The following is a 10,119-nucleotide window of genomic DNA, read 5'->3' on the forward strand; positions in this document are numbered from 1 at the left end:
AGAGCCCCGTGGAGACTGTATCGCACGCCCTTAAACAGTGATGCTCTTACAACGTACACAAATTCTCAACATCGGCATGTACTGCGCTTAGTTTTGGTAAGTTTGCAACTTCAACCCTGTACAGGTCTGTCTGCATATTGACTCGAAAGTATGCTATATTTTGGCTCAAGAGACTTTTTTGTCAATGTCATACTCAAGGGATGAGCCGGGACCCCATAGGCCCACTCCCTAAATCTGTACTTGTCACACTAGATAAAATGAAATCAGCGAATCCAAGTAAATCACGAGTTATTGAACACAAGTCTAGCGCACCAGATTGTCATATCAACATAGGCTATTGATGCGATCACCGTACCATATCAATCCAGTGATAAAAATATATTAAAAAATACGACAACGGTTACCATGTACTGTTTTTACAATGATATTGAAAATGGTAATGGGTAGATGTCAGCTGTTCAATGCATGGAATTAGCACGTACACCACAAATCAATTTGTACTGATTGGCGTGCTCGAATTACTGAGGCCGTTACGCTGAGATAAGGCCTGCAAGCACAATGAACGTATCATTTGGAAGATCTGGACGATAGAATGCTGATACGATTCTCTGGGAGGAAAGGAAGAAGTGGAAAAGTGGGACAGAAATTGATTTCTCTAGGAAAACACTGGCACAAGGTCTTTCTAGTGTCACTTTTATGCCACTTTTGGTTAATCGCGATGAGTGATGAAGAAAGAAAAGGGGAGGAACTTCCGGAAGATGCCCGCCTCCACCTGCAAACATTCGAGGGTAATGCGCTTATGTTCTGGTGCCTAAAAAGACCAGAACGTCTTTTCCACGGAATATCGGTTCCCGGCTTTCTTTTACTCGTGACTTTGTTTGTTTTTTTTTAAAAAATACATACTGATCCAGTCCTGGATGTAAGAATGCAATCCGCAGAATTTGGTACCGGGGTTCTTCGGTAGTCCAGAACAAGCCCGATTTACAAAGTTTCTTAAGATTATACTTGATTTGTGGTTATGGTTAGGTTCGTTTGGCATGTTTCTTTTCCTTACTAGGTTCAAATCCTAGGAGTCCCGGGTTCGAATCCTTTGGATGTAATCTTTATGTAATTCTCCCGGAGGCCTTGGTGGTGTGATATGTCTTCTCGCAGCTTCCTCCTGGCGTCCAGTTGAGATGGTATGAGCAGTGACGGCGCCAGCCTGAAATAAGTCGGGGGGGTTACAGATTTCGGAGTCAAATTCTTCGGGGGCTAACTACGTAATACCGACTAAAATGTACTTACTTCATACTTTTAGGGTATAATTTTACTGCTTGCATATTTTACAATCAGAACTCACGATAAATCAATGAGATGTTGGATTTTGTTCCATCATTGTTACAAAAGTAGTTTTAGGCACGAATCTTTTATGTCAAATAAAATGCAATAATTATATTGTTTCTTTTCCTAAGCCATTATTGAGTCAATAATATCAGTCTTACTATTCATGTGAAGAGTACAAAATACACCATAGAAACTAGCCGGCACCGGTGGCGGAGTGGTTAGCACATCGCGCTACGACGCCAGTGGTCCCGGGTTCGAATCCTGGCGTGGACATGGATGTTTGTGAGTGTCCCTTCATCAATGTCATAATTTCATCACCCATCCCCATCTTCGCAAATTAGCCAAAAAGTGGCACAAGAATCGAAGTAAATTAAAGCAAGTCAAAACCATAGAAACTACACTCATTACTAGAGACCGGATGTTTAGGCACTAAAAACATATAAAATAGGCAGGCAAATAAGCACTTATAATTTTCAAAATAGGCAGTAAAATAGGCATTAAAATACAAATAGGCAATAAAAAAGGCAATGAAATTTAACTCAAAGTAATGAAGATAGACATACAAAAAGAAATAGTTGTTTAAATGATATAGAAACATACATTCTTTATAGTTGCTTAAAATAAACCAGGAGCTCATCATTAGATACAGCAGTCCAATATTGTACTTAATAAATCACTGCAAACAGGAGTCACGTCAGCCCAAAATTTTCCATTGTATAATGGCTACACACAATTGTCTGACAAAAGAAATTGTTGGCTACTTCCAACCAGTACGCAAATTATTTAAATATACACTTTATCACTGCAGACAGGGTTATTTCAGTTAAAAAATTTACACTTTATATTCCACACAGCAGTTCGAACTAAGAAACTGTTTAAATGCATTTGAAGTTTGTACTGTACGGTACGGCAGTGTCTGAATAAGAAGCACTAATTGTGGTTGCACATCACAACACGGTATTTTTTCAGGTGATCAACCGACAAGTTATGTCTGCAATCCGACAACACATTTTTTAGAATTGAAAGAGATCTTTCGACCTCCACAGATGTTACCGGAGCATACTTAAAGCACGCGAGAACATGTGGATCTAACTCAGTTTGTATATTTTCACCTTTCAGAACTTGTTGAATTGCCCTTAATTTGTCCAAGTCCTCATTAGCTGCAATAACTCGCTAACTGTTATTTTTAAATTTCTTGGAAGCATCGGAAACTAATCCTGGGAACAGGAAATTGTATGCACAGAGTTTAGTCTGTCCCAATTTTAAAGAAAATGACTAGAATAGGCAATATCTGGTATTTATGAAATAATATAGGCAATATCGTATGAAATAGGCACAATAGGCAAAATTAAATTGCCTTTAAATAAAGCTAATCCCTCCCCCCTGGCCTTGGCAACATTCGTTTTCATCATATCTCTAATAAGAAAGAATAGGCATTTTGCCTAACATCCGGTCTCTACTCATTACATTATCAACTCGCTGGATATTCGTATAAATACTACACGTAACACTATTTATATGCAAACAGTGTGACTAACTTGTTGCTAAAATGAGGAAATGAGCCACAGCAAGAAACTACGATAAGATACGTCTGTTTTTATGAGCAGCCACAACCTTTTTTAAATCCAAAGATTTTGCAAGCTCTTCAAAGGACAGAACAGATAGAGCACTCAACCTCTCGTCACCAATTAGATTTCGAAGATTTGTCGCAAGCAACCGTTGATGGGAATATGAAAATTTCAATAACACAAAGCTTATAAAGTTCGTAAAATGGATTTTTGAATGTTTCAATCATTGCAAGCAGCTGCTGAAGGTCTTTATTTTGGCTTCCATTCTGCCTCATAGCGTGCCATGACTCTAAACTGTCCAAATCACAACAGTAGGGAGAATATAAAGATTGTAGCTTTCCATGCTTCAGAAAAGTGGCACTAACTTAATAAAGTAGGCATCAAATAAGCGAAAACACCCTTCAATAGAAACTGTATTAATGATACCATTTTCTCTTCCATGATGAAATATCTTACTTTTCTTGTTCAACGACTAGAATTCAGAACGTATGGCTAAGAATGGGGAGGATGTGAGAAATATCGTCCACTTAGGACGTGCCACTCTCAAGGAACAAAAATATTTTCATTACAAATCCACCTCCACTTCGAGACAAATATATTGACATAAAATCAATGAATATATGGAGTTGCAACTTTTGCACTGGGCATTTTGGTTAGAGAAGTCTGCTGAAGATTATAATTTTATTTCAGAATATATTATGCTCTGAATATTGATCAGAACTGGATCAATAGTTATATGAGATGTGCTTCAAAGATTCTTCTGCACGGAATCAAATTTGACCACTTTGACGGTACTGCAGAAATTATTTTCTAACATCACAAATAATAATTAATGAGCATGTAGGCCTAGGCCTGCGAAGAATGAAATTTGCCCAAGCGTGCTGATTTTTGCATCGTGTGCAAAAATGTTTACTTGATTGCATTTGTATTAAGATCCACTATATAGACAGAAGCTAATTGGGACGATACCTACAGCTTATAGTGGAATCCGAGGCACTTAAAGATATGTGCCTCCACCGGCGATCCAACCCGGGACCCCTTAATTTCAAGGCAGGAATATTGCTGCTAGATAATCAGGGCGGGGAGGTCCAATTTTAATATTTCCAATTCTTAACATTTAAGAATTAGTTGCTTTGTGTAATCTTTGATTTCTTAACGTCCTATTTCTCCCTCTTGAATATTTGCAACTATAAGGATAGATATAACGATGAAAACAATGAGAGAATCAATAACACTCATACAATTGTTGGTACTCGAATGAGAAACTAACAAACAGAAAAGAACGTTGACGGCTCTTTAGATGTTGAACGTTGTCCTACTTAAAAAAATCATTTTACACATCTGTTAGATTTATTCAGAAATATAGCAAATACGATTTATGGAGCCTAATAATGTACACGTTTAGCTGCATATGCCAACAATTAAAGAACAATCTCACAGCCACTGAATACGTCGTCCACCTACGGGTAAGTTAACAGATTTCGTAGCAAGTTTGGCAGGCACTCATGATTGACCCATTACGTAGTATCAAATGGTAGCCACTGCTGTCCAGGCATATCTGCATATACCCTCTCCCCTTGATATTAGAACACATCGTATGAAAAGTAACTTTGCGATCTAACTGAACTAGAAAAGGTACTTGAACATTGTACTTGTCTCAATGAAATTTTAATAATGGAAAATGTAAACTTAATCTTTTTAAGTTTTCGGTCAAAATGCGTCTACCGTACTACGAAAATCTTGGCGGGCTACAGGGGGCTTCAGCACTCCCTAGCTCCCAGTAGCACCGTCCCTGGGTTTGAGACCCTCCTCCAGAAACACCGGAGGTGACGAAGTGACGTTCAAAAAGAATGAATGCGCATGTCCAGTCCGAGATTCGAACGCAGAACCCCTGACATTGTAGCGTGCTATGCTAATCACTCCGCCAAGAAGGAGATCAGCTGAAAATATGATGAAAGTCATGAAGGGACACTCAGAAAGAATACATGTCCAGGCCCGGATTCGAACACGGAACTCCTGGCGTCGCAGCGCGCCGTGCTAACCACCCCGTCACTGAGTTTGGCTCATTCGTGCACCGTTAGGATCTACCGCAAAATTTGCGTATCCGAATGGTTAGAGCTCTAGCGGTCCCAGGTTCGATTCACGGTGAGAGCCTCCAAAATTTCGGCGTCGACCCAGCGTTGTGAGGACAATTAGGGAGCCAATTAGCGTGCCATAAGAGGGATGTTTGCCCATGGAGTTTTCTACCGCGAAAATTCAACAGTCTGCCTGTTCATTTACAGACACAGGACGCAAACATTTTCTAATTAGATTTGAATATTCTGTCATGCATAATAAAGATAGATGACGATTCTAAACCGCAGATGCATACACCATTTGATCCTTTCAAAACTGCATCATTAAAAGTACGCTGATGTAATGGTCATTAATACTTGAAAAAACGGTCCGCACTTACTGTTTTGATGTAGGTCCCCAATTGTTCTCAAGATGCTGGGTGAATATCGAAAATTTAATGCTTCCGATGGGAATCGAGCCCAACGCAGGAGCTCAATTGACATACTGTTCCATTAATTTTATATGTGACGTCATAATTTACAATAAGCTGTCGGTGGAATGATGCGACAAAAAACATAAACATACTGTTTTTGTATTGGTTGTTGTTTTTTATGTCACTTTTCTGCCTCCTTGGGTAAATTTCTTCGATGAGGATGAATGATTATTTAAATTGATGACGGAAACCTGGTAGTGTTCTTGCTTAGCTGAATGGGTGTCGTCCTAATTGCGAACACTTGCTGTCTGAACAGGATCAACCTCGAAGGGCAGTGTCCTAATTGCGAACACAATTTCTGCCCTTGGAACTATAACTTTCTCTCCCACTTCCTGTGCCATTTTAACGAATTTTGTTAGGGACTTTGATACTGGCCAGTGCCTTGTTGGAACATAGAAAATTCAACATGATTAAAGTCGTTGCCGAAGTATAAATAATTTAATAATTAATTTCCAGAAATGAAAACACGAATAAAAGTTCGATAGACTGAAAGGGTGAATTGACTATGAAGGGCTTTATAAAGTAGAAGACCATGATAAGTCAATCAGGTTGGCTATTGTTTCTAGCCAAACCAGCTGTCTCTCTGGGTCACTAGGTACTACCCATATTCGTTTTTGAAAACAGGTTTATCAGTTACATGTGTTCGCAATTAGGACATGGAAGTATACTCTCACTATCATGTGTTCGCAATTAGGATATTTTAGGCACTGCTCGCAATTAGGACATAACCGCTGAATGGCCACCACTCTCGCCTTTGCGGCAAAGACTATAAAATTATATAATATCCACGTTGGAATAGCATCGCGAGGTTGTTGATAAAACAAAATTTCTTTATATAAAATCCACACTTTCAGTTCGTCAAAGAAATGTCCCCTCCAAATTTCTGGCTTCACATACTTTCTGGATGATTAATGCCATTGATAACGGCATTCGTGAAAAATCGTTTTCTGCTTAGCTTTATCTAAAAAATAAGTGAAGAACACCTTGGCAGAACTCAGATAAGATTTGAAGCCGAGTTGAAGTACCGACATTCATTAAAGAAGTTTCAGATCAACATTTGATTTGGTTTTTGTTATTTAGATTCGTTCTGCCACTTTTGGCTAATTGCGACGATAAGGATGAGTAATGATTTGATGTAATTGATGAAGGGACACTACAAATAACCCTGTCGAAGCCGGGATTAAAACTCAGGACCTCACACGTCGTAGCGGGCTGTGATAACCACTCCACCACGGAAGTCGGCTACGTCAACATTCATTGGCTTCTGCATCCTTTCATTGATATTGTACGACATTAATAATAATTATAATTGTAAAGATATCAGAGGCGTCAACAATGAGAAATAATAAAAGTGGGTCAGTGGTAAATAAAACGTTAGGATCCGCTGCTCTGAAAAATTTATGAACTTTTCAGAATTTACAAAATCGGTTCAGTCCCTCGTTACCCAGACAGACTCCAAGAACCATTTTACGTCTTGTAATCAAGGCGTTGAGGGTTCGAATCGCGACGCACGACGAAAGTTCGGTGGATTTCGCGAAACCCGTTGCGAAACAAACGAGAGAAGAACACCGACCGTCCAACTTGACCACCAGGTCAGCACTGCCGGTCCAAAATACTCCATTAACAAAAATACACATACCATCATCCTCCCTCCCTCCTCACTTCGCGGGCGCGTGGCTTTCGGACGGCCCCTCCCACTTTTGCGTTTTCACCGGCCTTTTTGTTTTTACTTCATCCCCCTCCTCGCCCTCGATTTTTTTCCCCTTTTTTTACTCTCCGGGAGTAAAATATGCACGCATGCGCTCTCTTTTTCGATGCCTGTTCCGCGGGGGTGAACTCCCATGTTCCATACGAATTATATGGTTTCCATGGCAACGGGTTTCACGCGTAATTTCAATCCTTCGTTCACTTTTTGGAGGGGCAAAAAGTGGGCGGAGACATGCGGAACGCGGTACTTTTAATAAGCGTCCCATGCTCTTCGTGTTAAGTCCGGATATTCGCGATGTATAAAAAAGAGAAAGGAATGCGACGTGGAAGGTTGTCTTATCACACGGAAGTGTCGAGTTGCGCATGATCACGTGACATCTTAAGGATGAAATTTGTATTTCGAACAGATGCCATATTTGTCGTGATAAAATATGCCAAGCATAGCACAGAAAACTATGGGAACGCAGAGAGAAAAAAAGGTTGGAATAACCAAAAATAGTTTCTCGTAAAGAAATATGTGTTTAAATGGGCGACAAACAAATGATTGTTTACTCGAAATAAATTATATTAATAATCGTGTACATTTGGTTATCTTTTGGTCACATCGGATCCGGTTTCTGACTATTTCTACTGACGGACGTTCTGGCATTGTGGTGGTCACATTGCAGGAGAATCGTCGGTCCCCCGGTAGAATTTGAAATGCAAAATGTATGTAATGGAAATCCTTGATAACACTTTATTGCAAATAAAGGGCTGGAGAGGAGGAACGAATTTTTTTAATGCGATTCTGAAAAACTGCCATTAAAATAACCCCTGGCGCAATAGCCCTTGAGGTCCAGGGTCTACCTACCTACCGACAATCCCACATGCTTCAGCAGAGGTGGGAGATCCTCCAACCATTTACGGGATGACGTGTGATCAACACGACCTTGTTGTAGGTTTACATGACCGGGTACGCTACTCACTCGTAGCTAGGGTTACCAGACGTCCGGTTTTTCCCGGACATGTCCTACATTTTAGCCTTATGTCCGGCGTCCGGGAGGAATTTGAAAAATATCATAAATGTCCTACATTTTGAGCGTCACATAATATTAATGTTTCAATTGATCAAAGAGAAATTATGCAAGTTACAAGTCTATGGACTGCGTGTACTCAATAGTGAAATTTATTTTGTTTCAGCCATTGACCAAAAAAGAACAAAAAAGTTTCTGGTAGAACAAAAACGGAAGCAATTAAGCAATTAATGAACAAAGTTTTGGGGCCACATTCTGATGATGTCACTGCTCGGTGTCTAAGTGGAATTTCTTGCCTTGGGATTTATACTGATGGAGCAAGATGTTTCCTATTCTTACAGCAGGGGATATAGAGAACAAAACTATTCAATTAAAAACTACCCTAGATGAAACTTCTGGAACCATTTCAAGTTATGGTAATTACCGAATATTTGTTTCCCATTCCAGGTCATAATAGTACTATTATTACCAGCAGCATGACGCCCCCCTGGAGGCCCGCGTGGGAGGGAGGCCAACAGTCGGTAGGTAAGCCAGGGCCCAATATTGGGCTGTAGCGCTATAGGGTTCTCATGAGAGAATTATTTTTTTTTCCAAAAAGTCTGTAGAACGTTTGGTACTGGGGTTCAGTATAACTTCACAGAGTTTGACTGTTCAGTGTCTCATATATATATTTTTACTAAACCTGAAACTTTAATAAAAATTGGCTTCTCTGAGAAGTATCAGTTAAAACAAGTACTATGAAGTATATTGTGTAGAATTAAATACAATTTTGGATATTTTGCATTTAAGGATTTATTTTTTAAAAAAATCTGAAAAATGTAATTTTTAAATTACTTTCTAACATGTTCTGGAAGTGTGTATTATGTATTGTGAATGTTTTGTGTCCTACATTTTGGGACATTATGTCCTACATTTCCCTTATAGCGATCTGGTAACCCTACTCAAAGCTCCCCAATTTACTCACGATGGTGGATGGCCAGATTTATACTACACTGAACTACACTGAGGATGTCTCGATTCAGGATCTGTGGAAATTCCATTGAAAATTGTCTCGATTGGGGATGTGTTCTGTGAACCGGTTTGCTAAAGATTTGAGGTTGTCCTAATTCAGGATGTCTTCTTGACTGGAGCCCTAGAATGGGAGTGACTCATAGGGTAGACATTCCACCGCTTCAACATGCACGTGCACGTAGCAATGGAACGATATGATTCCTAACCTAACCTAACCTAATTTTGTCTCTTCAAGGTGATTTGGACTATGATCTCCCCTTGTTCCTAAAGGTCGAAATTCTCAAGAAACCGGTCTTATCCCCTCCGTTCCCTTAGGCAATTAAAGGACATCCTCAATCCGGACAAATTCCACTGAGACATCAAATCTGTGATAAACACATCCCGAATCGAGACACTTTTCAAAGGGATTCTGAATCAGGACATCCTGAATGTAGACGTCACCGATGGCCACCGGTCGCATACACAGGCCGAAATCTCAGGAGAAAATTTGCTACGCTTTCCCAGGAGACTCGAACATGCGAATGTCCCGTAGGCGGAGCCAAAGCATGACGCCTAAAGCTTAACGCCCACTGGGCAATATAACTTATCTTGTCTGCATCTATTGAAAAGAAATGGTGTAACGCACACTACAGGGAAACGCGCGGAACCGAAGCGGGAATTTCCATGCCACAAGTCTGCAGGTTATCTTCTCACTGAGACGCCGGAAAGGCATCTATTGCCTTCTGTTGCCGCGTCTCGGTGGGCGTTAAGCTTTAGACCGCACAAGTGTCGAGAATTTCTTTCCAGAAATGGAAAACAATCACTTGAAGGGGAATTCGAGATCTTCACGTAGATGGGTAATTTCGAACATTTCCCGACTCGGTCTGGAAGTGGAGAATTATCCCCCCTTCCGAACGTCGGTATTTACGAGGTGTGATTAAAAAGTTCTTAGACTGGACTTGTAATTTCC

At 40.1% G+C, this 10,119-nt stretch overlaps 1 long non-coding RNA gene across 1 annotated transcript in view; it reads left to right on the forward strand.

Moving 5' to 3' along the window:
* The window catches only part of LOC145990248 (uncharacterized), a 51,566-nt gene extending 42,885 nt beyond the window's left edge, over positions 1 to 8,681 (forward strand). Inside the window, exon 3 of the long non-coding RNA XR_014441953.1 lies at positions 8,607 to 8,681. This is a non-coding gene — a long non-coding RNA (uncharacterized LOC145990248). The remainder of the gene's footprint in view (positions 1 to 8,606) is intronic.
* Positions 8,682 to 10,119: the final 1,438 nt, after the last annotated feature.

Source organism: Lepisma saccharinum, chromosome 7, assembly GCF_977018435.1.
Source record: "Lepisma saccharinum chromosome 7, izLepSacc3.1, whole genome shotgun sequence".
Taxonomy (NCBI): domain Eukaryota; kingdom Metazoa; phylum Arthropoda; class Insecta; order Zygentoma; family Lepismatidae; genus Lepisma; species Lepisma saccharinum.